This window comes from Perna viridis, chromosome 5, assembly GCF_037379345.1.
Source record: "Perna viridis isolate PV_CMFRI_1.1 ecotype Kerala chromosome 5, ASM3737934v1, whole genome shotgun sequence".
Taxonomy (NCBI): domain Eukaryota; kingdom Metazoa; phylum Mollusca; class Bivalvia; order Mytilida; family Mytilidae; genus Perna; species Perna viridis.
In genome coordinates, this window is record NC_142449.1 from 20,756,119 (window position 1) to 20,769,991 (window position 13,873).

The window sequence follows — 13,873 nt, forward strand, 5'->3', positions numbered from 1 at the left end:
GACAAAATATTAGTTTGTAGAGAGGCAAAAAGAAAATGCACTATATTTTTATAGCATCCATGTTTTCACGTACACCTGCTCAGGGATATGCAATACGATACTGGTACCTGTAAACCAACAGCGCTATATACCCGAACCCCATGGTGACCCCCACATTCCTGAACAGACATAGGTCAACAGCTCGGACACACATGAACGGCTATCAAGAAATGATTTAAAAATAACATTTATAAATGTATGTAGACTTAAATCAAAATTATTAAACATTGATTTTTGTGATATGATTAAATTATACGATATCGTATGTATATTAGAATCCAAACTAGACAAATATGATGTTCTTATGGCTCCAGATGGTTATGATTATGTCATGAAAAATAGAAAATTGGTAAAAGAAAATCTGGGGGTATAGTAATTATTTACAAAATGCCGTTGTCAGAGTAAATTACATTTTTAAAATCAGAATCCGAATTCGTTCAGTGGTTTGAGATTCATTCAAAATTTACAAGTCTACCAGAAAAGGTTCTTATGGGTTCGGTTTATATTCCTCCAGAAAACTCAAAATATACATCTGAAAATGCGTTTGATGAAATCGAATCAGAACTTACATCATTGTCATCAAAAAACGCAAATTATGTTTCCCTGTTTGGCGACTTTAATGGTCGCACTGACACTATGCCTGATTATGTCATAACTGATGTTGATTTGCTCGACAATTTAGGTTTTTTGAACGAATTAGATGATGACACACTGAAGAAAATGTACTCCTATCAGGTTTTACTTCATAATAAAATACCGTTGGATAGAAGCTCCCAAGATAAAGGAAGAGCCAACAACTATGGTAAAAACATTATTGACGTGTAAAAGGTGTTCCCTATATATAGCCAATGGCAGAATTGGATTAGACAAGCTAATTGAAAAAAAACTACGTGTAAAGATATGTCTTATTGGTTATTTATTGTTATCCTCTGATTTGTTTAATTATTGTAAATACCTTCTCTGTTTTGGAATATGATCCGATGTTCTCTGATGTCCATAACAGAGTTCATTTTTCTTTTTCATTTCAACATGGTGAGCAAATAAATCCAAATAATAATAAGGCTAATGATAAATCCTTCGTTAATAAATCAGTTTCAGCAAGAGATTTCAGCACACCTTAGGGCAATTAACACTAGACTCGATGACCTAATTGTAACAGATAATGTCACGTGTGAACAGGTAAACAATATTACGAATGATCTTGTTTATGCCTTAACAAATTCAGCGTCTGAGGTCATGGGTACTTTTAACAAGAGGGAAAGAAAGGGTAAAAATACGGATAGCAAACCGTGGTTCGACCCCGATCGTAAGAAAAAACGCGATACTTTTCATAAATTTAAAAAGGAATATAATTCAAATAGATCAATCGAGAATAAAAACTTACTAAACTGTGCGTCTTGTGAGTATAAAAAACAAATGACCTGTAGTTATAAAAATTACCAAGAAAAAAGTATTCAAGAGTTACGTAAACACTCCAAAGCTGACTCAAAGAAATATTGGAAAATTTTGAATAGACTCAATAAATTGTCTAAAGACGAGCCCGACATACCTATAGAAACTTTTTTATGAATATTTTAAAAATCTTAATGCAGGTAATATAAATGATGAACCTAATAATCATGAGATCGATGATATTGATCTTCAACTCTTTGTCACAAATAACCCTCGTATTGATGACATTATTAATCATAATTATTCAGTAACTGAAGATGAGGTAAAAAGGGCAGTTTCCAAATTAAAAATGATAAAGCACCGGGGGCAGATGGTGTTATCAATGAATACATAAAAAGTATACCACCAGAGTATATACCTTTATTTTGTAAACTCTTTAATGTGGTCTTTGACTCTTCAATTATACCCGAAAACTAGCTAATCGGAATTATAAAACCAATTTATAAAAATAAAGGCGACGAATTCAACCCAGATAATTTTAGGGCAATCACACTTATAAGTTCCTTAGGTAAATTATTTACTTCAATTTTGAACGATAGACTGAACGACTTCTCATGCGAATTTCACTTGATCTCTAAAAATCAGGCGGGATTTAGGAAAGGACATTCAACAACTGGTAATATATTCGTGCTTCATTCTCTGATATCCTTATATTTGTCCTCTGGGGGAAAATATACAGTACATTTATTGACTTTAGAAAGGCGTTCGACACTGTCTGAAGGACAGGACTATGGCAGAAACTCGAGAGTAGTAATATTAAGGGAAAATGTTTCAAAATTATCTACAATGTGTATAATAACATAAAATCCTGCGTCCAATATAAAAATGAAAAATCTAATTTTTCCCTTGTTTAGTAGGAGTTCGACAAGGTGAGAATTAGTCTCCCGTTCTCTTTTCTATATTCCTAAATGATTTAGAAATCTTTTTCAAAGATTTAAATAGTGAGCCTCTACAAATGATACGACAAAGAGGTCAAGACATACTACAAACATATCTGGAAATTTTTGTCTTACTATATGCAGATGATACTGTAATCTTGGCAGAATCTAAAGAAAATCTACAGAAGGCGTTGAATATCTTTGAAATGTACTGTGAAACGTGAAAACTTTCGGTAAATACTAGTAAAACTAAAGTAATGATATTTGGTAAGAGGAAATCTAAAATAGATTATGTTTTTAAGTTAAATGATACTATCCTAGAAATTGTTGATCACTACAACTACCTGGGATTGCTTATAAAATATAATGGTTCTTTTAATGATGCTAAAGATAAACTCATTGAACAAGCACAAAAAGCTCTGTTTGTCTTATATAAAAAAAATTAGAAACTTGAATTTACTTATTGATATTCAAATTGAACTTTCTGATAGTCTTGTCGAACCAATTTTATTATATGGATCCGAGATATGGGGTTATGAAAATACTGTTAAGATAGAACGTGTACATATTCAGTTTTGCAAACGCATTTTAGGACTTAGGAAAAGTACGCCTAATTTTATGGTATATGGTGAACTTGGGCGATTTCCGTTAGATATAAATATTAAATTAAGAATGGTTTCTTTTTATAGCAGAATGATGAAAAATGAAATAAACTGAGTAGCATTATGTTTAAACTGTTGCTAAATTTACATCAAAACGGTACGTGCTATTCGAAATGGATAGCTTACGTAAAATCAATTTTTGACGGATGTGGCCTAAGTTACGTTTTCATGAATCAGCAGTATATAGATATTTCATTATATAAGCCAATTATTAAACAAACGTTGAGGGATCAATTTATTCAAAAATGGTTTCAAAATTTAGCGGAATCGTCCAGAGGTTCTTTTTATAGTATATTCAAAACAAATTTCTGCATAGAAAATTATTTACTAAAGCTTTCGGGACAAGCAAAGCATTTGATTACAAAATTCCGATGTTGTAATATCAATATCCCAATAGAAAAAGGAAGATGGCATAATATTCCGAAAGAAGAACGGTTATGTGTGTTATGTACTGAAAATACAGTGGGGGTGAATTTCATTATTTATTCTTATGCAAAAATGCTAAAGTTGTTAAATTTAGAAATAAATTTATTCCATCATATTATATAAAAAATCCATCAACTAATAAAGTGAAGTATATGTTTAGCTACTGCCATAAACAACTTTTGAGTAACATTGCTGTGTTCATTAAAATCCTCTGCTCGCTCATTTGAAATACATGCTTTTCTCATTTACTGATTTGGTTTCATATATTGATACTTTCTTGTCTTCTCTAGTATCACTCTATTCCAAAAACGGGTATATTATCTTTATTTGATCTGTTTTTCTTTATTTAATATATTCGTGTATATATCTGTATGCTTTGTTATCTTATTTCATGTAAATGTTTATGCCTGTCTGTTTTGTCATTTTTGTATCATGTATATATTACGTCCTCATGTAACACATAACATGTGTCCGAGTGTCAGAATCAGATATCTATTACAGGTACCACTCATCGGAGCCACTGGGATGATTTACGGGCCTTTCAGAACCATGGAGAATTTTCGGACATTGTGAAATATTTACCTGATATTGTGAAGAACTCTAAATCAGAATCAACTAACAAAAAATATTATTGTTATTTTTCTAAAGGGGTTGGTTCACTAAGTACCAAATTTGGCCCAAGCTCAGTTTTTGACAAAAGCTTTACAGATGGATAGGAATTGATGAATTATACATATAAAATATTTAAATGTCTGAATATCAATTCTGCGTTTCCATGGCAACTGATTGAATCTTTCATAGGAAAATCACAATTTTTTCATTAAAATGCCATATTTTGCCATTTTATTCATCTTTGGTACTGACTTTCCTTATAACTTTTGTGAGACTTTGTAGTAGAATTGTATATAATGCAAAATGAACAAAAATCACAACAAAAACTAATGTTTATTTTATGTTTCCATGGAAACCAATCAATTTTAAACAACAATATCACCATTTCTTACTTCTAAACCAGCGCAATGATGACATCTATTTTAATATGTTGTCTTTAAAGTACTTCATTATTAATTCCTTTAGAGAAACTTTAAAGTAGTGAAATTTTTCTAAAATTTATTAAAATAATTTGCAAACTTGCCAATATCATTTATGAGTAGGGTTAATGTAAGACGTTATGAAGTGTCAAACAATCAAATTAACTTCAGTGCAAATGAACTACCAATTCTTTATTATAATTTCTTTTAAAAAAACAACATTTGTTTCATTAAAAATATTTTTTTATCTGCAATACAAATGACTACCGTTTTTTTTCCATTCAGCTGGTGATTATATACAACAGGTTTAACTCGTAATACCTGAGGAATAATTCAGATAAAATAATATTTTACAAATGAACTCAAAGTGATGTTAACAACAATAATTTAAAACAATAACAATTTCAAATCTTTTGTAAGTAAGAAGAAGGCTTACTTAAGTATATAAATTATAAACAATAGATTACAACAATTCACTTTTTCACTCCTCTATCACACTAGCTACCTTCAGTCTTAGATTCTGAGGAATCAATAGCTGGTGGCAAATCACTTGCATCAGACAAATAAACACTCCAATCACGCACACCAAATGTTTGTGTTGTTTCTCTTGCACCACTCAAATACCATACAACAGCAGCTACATGCGCACACACACCAACTACACGACATCCACCACGACATGTGCAGTACCATGACTGCACATCAATTACAGAAAACCTTATCCACACTAAATATTTTTTGGCAGAAAAATGTCTACTTTGAATTTTGATTCAGATCAAGTTTTGTCCTTTATGAATAAATATGGAAGACTCCCAATCAATGTATTCCTGAATGTAGGAAGGAGAGAGTTTAAGCTGGTATACCCCAAGGGTTAAACTTCGAAGTGGTTCTTCATTCAGTTAAGGAAATTGGATGTCACTCTCCTCAATTGCAACCCAACTGGCCGACCTTCTTTCCAAATGATTTGTCTTCACATATTCCTTTAAGGTATTGACCTACAACATAAGATTGTCATAAATAATCTGAATACCGGTAAACGAAATTGTGGCAGGTGTATTGTGACCATTGCTGGTCATACTGTTATTTGACAGTCAGAAATGCTTGTGACATAAATGAGGCGCCAATTTTCAACATACAAAATGAATACTTGTATTATGTGTCCACTTCTCGGTTTAAAATATAATGTAACTTGATATAAAATCAGTAAATCCACCAACATTTATCAAAATACTACCTCAGAAGCTCTTTGGAGCATGTCTTGAGCTATTTCTTCATCCTGCTCTGTATTCAATGGACTGCTCAGTGGTGGAAAATACTTATTGGAAATTGCACAAAAAATTTTGACATAGTCTCCAATAAATGGAACCTGGCTGGTTGGAATAACATGATCAAGGTATTTGAAGTTCTCAATTCTGGCATTGGCTTATTCAACTACCCATTTGATCTGAAATATAGAATGACAGAATAATGCTTACAAATTTGTTTTAATGAGATATGTTATTTAATATATAAGATATCTTGTAACTTTAAAAGTTAATCATATAAACTATATAAGAAATTACGTAAACAAATTTCATAAGATACCTTATAAATTATATAAGATAACTCATACATGTATATTTTATAAGATATATAATAAAATGTATAATATATGTTAACTCCTTATTAAGATATCTCATAAAGTTTATAAGATATTGTATATATTCTATAACATATCTTATAAAGAATGGGAGGTGTTTGGTAAATAATATATCTACAATTTGAATAAATATATATAAGGCATGCCATGTTAAATTTCAAAGAAAAAATAATGCTGATCTATATTTGTTGATGTACACTTACTCCATTGAAAAATACCTTCAAAATCTTTTTTTAAATGTCAAACACCCCAGAGTATCATGCTGCAGTAAAAAATGGCTTAAAGTTTTATTTTCCATTTAGCGCTGTCACAATTGATACTTTTGACAAATTTACAGGGCTTGTCATCATAATGAAAATAAGAATGTGTCAACTGCACTTTGCATTTAAATGAAAAATTGTAAGCTACATGGACCATTAATTTTCCAAAAGGGGTTATTTAGAAAAAAAATTGGGCCCGGATTATTGAAACAAATCATTTGGCCCACATGAAAATCAAATGACACCCTCCAACCCACACCCAAAAGAAAATAAGGGGTATGTGCCCTATAGTTACCAAATACAGTTTTTCTTTTTCTTAAACTGCCATATTCTTCATGTAAATGCAAATTAAAACTTTTTGAAGTTGTCATACCACCAACCCCCCCCCCCCCATCAAAAAAAAAATATGTAGCCAAACTGCTGTACATTTTACTTTGCCCAAGGATTAAAATTTTAGATACCCAAGGAAAAAGCAGTTTGAATTATAAATCATTTATGAATATATATAATTCAATTATCAATTTTTATAATTCAATTATAAATATTTATAAATCATTTATTAATATTTATAATTGAATTGTAAATATTTCTGAATATGGCAATTATAAATATTTATAAATGAATTATAAATATTAATGAATGAATTATAAATATTTATAAATCAATAATAGATATTTATAATTCAATCCAAAAAGGACAAAAATGCCTATTTATAAATATTTATAAATAATCATAGATAATCATAAATAATTATAAATATTTATAAATAATTATAAATATTTATAATTCAATTATAAATATTTATAAATATAAGACAATTATAAATGTTTATAATTATTTATAAATATTTATAATTCATTTATAATTATTTATAATTGAATTATAAATATTTATAAATAACACCATCATTATAAATATTTATAAATGAATTATAAATATTAATAAATTGAATTACAAATATTTATAATTATTTATAAATATTTATAAATAGGCATTTTTGTCCACTTTGGCTTGCCATAGATTTGAGTGTGTAGATATAAGATATGTAGAAATGTATCCATAAGTATTTACATTAGCTTGTGCTTGTTTTACATTTGCATAAGGAGAAGTTTGTACGGAAATGTTAAAATATCGAAGTCAACCCCGGAAGATAATTCGAGATCCGACAGTAAAATATGTTTTTTCTCATTCTTGAATTTTGCAGCCACTGCTAACAACTTGCAGTCATATATCTTAACGTACATTTATTTTTTAATTGTATATGAATTAAAACATACTAAATGCATAGTAAATTTGACCAGTTTCGACGTTTGACTTAACAATTGATCTGGTCGTCTGCTGCCGCTTCCGAACATATTTCACCTATTCGGTTTATTACTTTATAGAAGGAATAAGAGTAACTGAGGTTTATGGACAGATGGCATACTTACATTTCTAATAAAGATTACATATTATATTTCTGTACATGATCTGTAAGCGGTTTTGATGAAATCATAAACATCAACATTGTAAAGTTCGTAATCTGGCACGATGATGTCGCTTCGTTTTCCATGGCACAATAAACAACGAAAACGCGGTCCGAACGGAATGTTTCGATTTGCGTAAACAAAACACGCTTCTCAAAAGTTAAACAACATAAAAATTTTAATAGAGCGCATTTCTCGAACTCTTAGATATTGGAGGTGGACATAGATATATAAGCGACGATTTATCATAAAAATTCAAAGATGTTCGACAGCTGCGCTGATACTACATTTTTCGTTTGAAGTAAGGAAATCGGGAAAAAAACTCATCAAACGATCATACCATCCATAAGACTTAGCTATTTTTTCACTGAAGTGACAGAGAACTTTTACTACAATATCATTTTGTTGAAAGACGACATTCAAAGTTTATTATAAGCAACAAATATTACTGTTAGGGGAATTTAGAATTTTCAAGAAATAGTTGGGCCGAATATCTTGAAAAGTGAACCAACCCCTTTAAACAATAGTGCATTTCTCATAGTTTTTCTGATTTACCGGCTTCAGTATCTTCGGTTGCACTGTTTCTAGGCGGTCTTGTCCAACAAAAAGTATCATAGTCAGTTTTAGAGGCTTATTTCTACAGTACAAGTTGGTACCATTCCCTAGCACAAGTCCAAAACCCTTGTTCTGGTGAATTTCTCAATCTGATTCTCGAGGGTGGAAAACGTATTCTTTCAAAACCATTGAATAAAAAAGAACCTATCACTAACGAAATTTTGTTCAAATTGGTACATTTTTATGCTTCAGACGAGGAAAACCTTTTAAAATTACGTACATGCGTTTTGTGCCTTTTAGGTTTCTCTGGTTTCTTAAGGTTTAGTGATTTGTCAGGCATCCGTTTGTCGCATATCACTTGGCATAGTTCACACATTCAAGTAAAAATTCCTACAAGTAAGACCGATATTTTCAGACGAGGCAATTCCGTTATTATAGCTAAAACCGGGAACGATTTATGCCCCGTACACTGGCTAAGAATATATATTCACTAGCAGGATTAGATCTACATTCAGAGGATTATTTATTTACTGCTGTAAATTATTTCAAAAGTAAACACAAATATTTAGCTACCAATAAGGGTAAACCTCTTTCTTATACCAGAGCCAGGGAAGTCCTTTTGAATGCCCGTAAAGAAATAGGTTTAGACAGTTCTAAATATGCTTTGCATAGCCTTAGGAGTGGGGGCGTATCAGCAGCAGCCAACAATAAAGTCCCAGGCAGACTATTAAAAGTCCATGGTAGATGGGCTTCAGACAAGTCCAAAGACGGTTATATTCAGGATAGTATTCAGCAACAAATTTTAGTCTCCATGAATCTTGGTCTTTAATTTTATATCAACCCCACTACTTTGATATGCGATCTTGTAACGAACGCACAACCCTACAGTGTCTTGTTGTTTTACATTCATAGTAGCCAAGAAAAAATTTATTTTCGGACGAATGCAACGAGGGAGAAAATAATTGAATTTCTTTTCGTATATGAAATTCCGTTAATAGTTCAACCTAATATGCAAATTAAGTTCTTTACCTAATCGAGTAGTCCTTTCCGCTTTGATGATTTTGCTTGTAGTATTTAAGGCTAAAAACCACTAATTCCACTTCCCATAGGCTTCTATGCTAATTTCACAATATTCAATGGCTTCTCTGGACTTTACCTTAATTTTAACCTGCAGATGACTATATATAAGCATGATTCTACATATGTCAGCTCACAATCCTCAGAATGGCATGTGGGGTTAGCAGACTTGCAGTGCAGTACTGGTCACCGGAAGTGAAGGGTCTATAAATAGCATGGGAAATCCCAGTGTTTTCACAAGATAGGAGTATATTTAAAAATCATTATGGAGATTAGGCTTCACATCACATGAAGCAAAATGCACCTATAAAATGTACAGAAATGTTTTTCCTTTCAGAAACTGTTTCAATTTTTTAAACAAGATGAGAACTTTTTTCACAGCACTATGAGGAACAGGGGTAATTTCTGCGTAGGACTATTTTTGCGTACGTTCCAAATGCTCATTGGTTGAATTGGTGGTCTGTAACCTTAAACAAATCGTGAAGTTTTTTCATTAATGCGACGTTCGTTACGAGATAAGGTGTTATAGGTGTATACATCCCCACCCTTCAGCTCAATACCCTATACCCCGAGTCGGTCCAACCAATCATAGTTTGCTTGTATTGTTGTACATAGGATAGCACATTTAATCAGCGTTCAGTGCAGTCCAAATTTACATGAGCCCTTTATTCGCAATGAACGACGGTTTTTGTGTTATCTTTGTGTGCATTGTAATAAGAAAACTCGGCAGATTTTTAGGTCCAGGCAGTCTTCGTTTCGTTCTTCTTTATTCAAGTTCTTAATTTTAATCTTACAAGTGCATCAATCATTGTAAATTGTTAAATAAATAGCGATCTTGTAACGAACGCACAACCCTACACTGTCATGTTTTTTTTCACATTCACAGTAGCCAAGAAAAGATTTATTTTCGGACGAATGCAATGAGGGAGAAAATAAATGTATAATAACGGTACCCGACTCAACCTTCCAAACCAAGATTTCTTTGGACTGACAGAAAACTTAAATGCAGTTAATAAATTTATATTCACATGTACTTTAAATATTGTAATTTGTATTGTTAAATTGCATATACATGTATGTTTTAGAGTGAAAATCCAGTTGTTTCGATATTTGTACTAATAACATTCTAATTCTGATTCATATGCATATATCCAGATCATGGCAGACGACAGAAATGCTAAAATATACCATATCGAGATTTGCATAGCTTAATCTACGTGGCTTCATCACTTATTCATTATCGTGCCTTCTAATTGTTATGTCTTGTCGCAGGCTTTAGAAAAAAGTTTGAGTTTAAGTTTAATAACTTTATTTTTCCGTCAATGGGATGCGGTTTAATTTGTTAAATATCGGATGACGGAGCGTCTTTTTGTATAAGTCCGCCAACTGACGTTCGGTATAGAAATACCTCCGATTTCGGAGAGCGTTGTAAACAAGTTCAAGGTAACGTCAAGTCCGTACCGGTCGTTATATTTGTATATGTGTAGGCTAGAAACCACTAATTCCACCTCCCTTAGGCTTCTATGCTAATTTCACAATATTCAATGGATTCTCTGGACTTTACCTTAACTTTAACCTGCAGAGGACTATATATCAGCATGATTCTACATATGTCAGCTCACAATCCTCAGAATGGCATGTGGGGTTAGCAGACTTGCAATGCAGTACTGGTCACCGGAAGTGAAGTGTTTATAAATAGCATGGGAAATCCCAGTGTTTTCACAAGATAGGGGTATATTTAGAAATCATTATGGAGATTAGGCTTCACATCACAAGAAGCAAAATGCACCTATAAAATGTACAGAAATGTTTTTCCTTTCAGAAACTGTTTAAATTTTTAAAATCAGATGAGAACTTTTTTTCACAGCACTATGAGGAACAGGGGTAATTTCTGCGTAGGACTATTTTTGCGCACGTTCCAAATGCTCATTGGTTGAATTGGTGGTCTGTTACCTGTAACATACTGAATATTGCGGTCGGGAACCAGTCTAACGTAACCTAGGCTAAGCGACAAGCCTTGAGAGATGTATTCTGGTTACTGAATATTGCGGTCGGGAACCAGTCTATGAGAGATGATACATGTAAAAAGCAACAAGAAATGGTAAGTAGCACCAATTCTTTTTTATATTAAATGCGTATTATGAATAGATGGCGAAATGTCGAAAAAATGGTTTAAGATGTTAAAAATTTCTTAATTTTTATAGTAGACGTAAATTTAAATAAGTTCTCAGTAAAATACAACTTCAGTTAAAATTGGAAAATGTGTGAAATCTAGGTAAAATATTCAAGTAAGAAAGACATGGGATTTTTTTTTAAATTTCTTTGTGACTACGAAAATATGACAAGTTTGCTTGATTTTTTTTTAAAATTCAATTATAATTAAAAATAAAACTAAAGTTAAACACGGGAAATTTTGAGAAACAAGTTTATGAGGTGCAATAGGAATTATATATAAATTTTATAAAAAAAAATAAATTCGATTATATGCCAAAACGTCTTTCGGGATATGGCATCAGAAAAAGAGGCAAAATGCAATCAGGATATAACCCTTAAATGGATTTTTTTTCTAAACGATAGAAAAAAAAATAGCAACAAGAACTTATTATAAATAAATTGTAGACTTCATCCCAGCCAGTGTGCCCATTTCGCCCACAGGCCCTTGGGACCAGGATATTTTTGGGGGGTTTGTTTGGTTTTTTTTAATCACAAAAAGTGTTATGAAATCATTTTGTTTCCATATTTGAGTTATTATGTGTGTTCTCAGACGTGTCCGCTTGCCATTTAATGATGTTTATTCTATGCCTAGTTTTTCGTCTATCTCCTTTCTTCAGAGAATTTATTTTATTTCACCTAACATGTATTGGGTAAACTAGAAATTTCATTATCAATTTAAAAGCTAGCGGAAATTTAGGAGCGGACCTAGAAGTTTGTAAGGTGGGTTCCAGACAATTATTATTAATTTTACACAACTTTTACGATAAATGGGGAGTTCTGACCCTGGACCCGCCAATGGGATTTCAAATGGGCTCAAATATAGAAGAAAATTCTGCAATTCTGAAAATTCACATTTTTCCGATTTTATAGTAATTGTCACCCAAAAGAAAAATCTAAACGCCTGCATTGATCAGATATGTTGGGTACATCGTTATCTTAATTATGAATGCCTAAAATAGGAGTTATACAATGTCAGTATGCTGTGAATCAGAATTATGTTTGATACTGAGACCAGTTTCCTTGGTGTAGGGGTAATATTTTTAACATCTTATGAAAATCCGTTTTTGAAAATTAGTTTTTCGTTGTTTATTTATGTAGAAAATTAAATAATATATCGAATGATACCGAATTGGAGACGTTTTAGTTGAGTAATAACTTCTAGAGTCGTAGTTAAGTGCATTTTGACCGAAAAATCGAAAATCCCATTTTTTGTATTTTTTGATAAATTCTGACTACGACATTCGCCAAAATTCATAAAAAAAACTCCAAAAGTATAACTGGTGATAATACTAAACAGAAAATACCAAATAAGCCATTTTTTACTGAAGCGTTAAACTCTTTGTGTTTTGACATTGAAAAATATGTTAATTTAAAGGAAATTCGGCGGGGTAGGGGTACATATTTTTTTTCCATTTTACCAAAAAACCCTAAGTTATCGCACTTTTCTTGGTACCATTATAAAGTTGCGACATTCAGCTATACTATGATACCTAAATGTGTCTAGTTTGTTCACACATGCAATCACAGGAAGGCTTAGATGTTCAAACAACTGAGTCATAAAAATCTTTGCTTTTTGACCCAGTGGGGTACAAATATACTATAAGACTTATACTGAAAAAGAATCCGAGAATATTCTTTGGCAACAAACTGATTCGGCAATGGGAGGTATAAAGGTACGTAAAAATCACCATGAAGTTGATAAGCGGGAAGGGGGGTGCGCAGTGAACCCTCCCAGCCCATGAACTACCTATTTTTTTTTGTAATTTCAATAGAATATAAATAACCATAAATTAAATATTACTCGTACCAAGAATGCTTGAAGAGAAACAATTTAATTTAAAAGGAGTAATCACGGGAACCAAGATTCTAGCGGAAATCAAAGAATTTAATCCGGGACAAAGACCAGACATGGAAAACAAAAACACACAACAGAAAACATAAAATAACCGAAATAATACGTACAAAGTAACAAATAAAGTAAATGTAAGCAACTCGGACTCTGCTAAAAACTGGGAGCATGGACCAGGTTCACTGGTATTGGAAGCTTCGTCTGCATTTCTACAAACACCCGTCGAGTCGCTCATAAAAATATAAAAATAATTTAGTTAAAATTGAAAAAAGTATGAAATCTAGGTAATTTTTTTTAAAAGTCAAGTCCGGGACGAAAGAGGGAA

The 13,873-nt window shown here is 31.8% G+C and overlaps 1 pseudogene across 1 annotated transcript; it reads right to left on the reverse strand.

Annotated features, from left to right (window-relative positions):
• Positions 1–4,383: 4,383 nt before the first annotated feature.
• LOC148616456 (uncharacterized) lies at positions 4,384–8,748 on the reverse strand (annotated as a pseudogene). Its single transcript, XR_015922496.1, has 3 exons — positions 8,689–8,748; positions 5,723–5,932; positions 4,384–5,483 (listed from the first exon to the last, which is right to left on the reverse strand). The product of XR_015922496.1 is annotated as an uncharacterized LOC148616456 (transcript).
• Positions 8,749–13,873: the final 5,125 nt, after the last annotated feature.